This window comes from Peromyscus eremicus, chromosome 6, assembly GCF_949786415.1.
Source record: "Peromyscus eremicus chromosome 6, PerEre_H2_v1, whole genome shotgun sequence".
Classification (NCBI taxonomy): Eukaryota; Metazoa; Chordata; class Mammalia; order Rodentia; family Cricetidae; genus Peromyscus; species Peromyscus eremicus.
In genome coordinates, this window is record NC_081421.1 from 99,085,036 (window position 1) to 99,087,495 (window position 2,460).

Sequence of the window (2,460 nt, forward strand, 5' to 3'; positions counted from 1 at the left end):
CGCCCCGCCCCCAACCCGGGGGCGGAGCCCTACGGGGGCGGGGCCACCGAGGGAGGGGTGGGGCCGAGGCTGGACGCTGCCCAATGGAGGAGGGACTTGGTAGGGTGGGCCGGACTCTGGGCGGGGCGGAGCCAGGGAGGGGCGGAACCAAGGGGTGGTGTAGCCTTATCACTGTAAGAAACTGCATGAGAGAGACTGTGAAAGAAGCCATAGGTGCTTATGGGAGATAAGCACCTATGTGTGTCTGACAGCCTATTAATGTATGTGAGAGCTGCTGTGTAATTGTGTCTGTAACTATCTGTACACAACAGACAGATATTCTGGGTGGTGGTGATGTGTGTGTGTGTGTGTGTGTGTGCATGTGTGTGAAAGAGAGACAGACACACAGAAAGAGATGAGAGAGTCAGGTGAGGAAGCTGTTTGTAAGAAACACTGTAACAGACTGTAACCGACTGCCTGATGGAGATTTTATATATGAAAGAGGCCATAGGTGCATGTAGGAGGTTGTATCTGACTGGCTATTAATGTATAGGAAAGCCCCTGTGTAATTGTGTGTCTGCGAGTATCTCTTTTTCTGTGTGTGTAGAGAGAGAGAGGGAGAGAGAGAGTCAGAAAAGAGGACATGTGTTGTGAGAAAGTGTGTATGAGAAACATTGTAACAGACTGTAACAGTCTGCATGGAGGAGATTATATGAAAGAGGCCATTAGATGCCTGAGATTGTGTCTGGCAGAATATTATGAAAGCCTGTGTATAATTGTGTGCCTGTAAGAGACTTATCTCTACACAACAGACTGCAGAAGACTGTGTATACCAAACTCTATTGTGACAAGATAATAAAAAAAACTTTATATGCACGTATAAAAATGCCATGATGAATCCCATTATCTTGCATAATTAACAAAAATGGAGAAAAAAATGTCACCTCAAGAACTCTATGGTGAGTGTCATTCCTTCTGTCTAATGGCAACATTTCAGTTCATTTTTGAAATTTTGTTTTGGCTATTGTTTCTTATAAAGAAACACTATTTTATTTAGCATTTAAATCTTATTGAAAAAAAAAAAACAGCAACTCTAGCATCATATGTAGTAGCACAGAGAACATTAGCCTTTACTGCCAAACCTGTCTGTGAACGTGAGACATTGTGTCTCTCCTTGGCATGCACCGGTTAATTGGCATGCATCAGTTCATGCAGCAAGTCCAGCAGCTACGCACTGGTCAGATAGGTACAGAATGAGCAGAAACTGCTTGTAGGTGTGAGGACTCAAAAGGCGCAGAATGCTTACAGATGGGTTAGTGAAAACATGCAGAGCGTAGCTTGTTCAGTGTATGAGTCCTTTAGAACACAGTCTGGTTTTCTATTAACGCTGATTTCTCCTCCTCTTCCTCCTCATTTTTCGAGACAAGGTCTTGCTTGTGAAACTGCAAGGAGCTGGCCTTCAACTCAAGTCTGCCCTGCCTCTACCTCCAGAAGGCTGCAACTGCAGGTATTTGCTACCATGCCTGACTTGGGCTCCTTGGTTCTTTGAGAAGGGCTGCCATTTAGTGTTTCCATAGGTTGTTATTGAAGGCTAGGAGGCACAGAGCCTACTAGCAGCCCTACTCTCAGGAAACTACTATTTTAAACACCCCATTCTAGTATGCTTCTCTTGGCCAAAGTAAAAAAATAAAATAAAAAACTTTTTACCAAGGCATGGGCATGAGTCCTATAGCAGTAGTCCTTTACTACCGTATGCACTTGGGGTTTTTTGAAATGATACGCTTTTGTTCCCAAGAGCCTGTTTTTCCTAGAGACCCAGGGAATTACATCTTCCTACAAATGTAATATTAGTAGCTACACAAGACAGCATTCAAATGTAGACCATACATTTTCAAGTGCGTTTTATGGGAAGAGTGAGCTATTTTTACTCTGCGCATATGAGTAACATCTAAAGAAAGCTATCAGCCACTTGCCCATGGGAAATATAAGAATGGTATTACCTAGGCAACTACAGCATGTCAGATTGCAATTTTATTAGTCTATTTACCTGTTTCCCCAGGAATTAAGTGGCACTGTGTGCTCGTGTAAGGAGTGTCCTGTGTGGCACTGCGTGGCCCCTGCAGTTCCTCTAAGAATGGCAAGAATGGCTTTAATATCACACTGCCACCCCTTTCGTGCTTTACTTTGAATACTCCTTCATTCATTCCGTTTGCTCATGTTTCCAGGGGGGAAGAAGGAACAGTTGCCATGGTCCATATTTACTTGACTTTGGGAAGAAATGCAGTTAGTCCAGACTTCAGTGCTTCTCTTTGATTGCTGGCACACTCTGGTGTTATCTTCTTACACTTTTCAGTATCTTCTCTTTGCTCTTCACATGATGGGCATCTGCTTGCTTCTCCTTTGTCAGACCCTTCAGAATGAGGGTTCATTTTTGAAATGTTTGAAATTGTAAGTAAACGTTCAAGATCCCCTAGTTTTTCA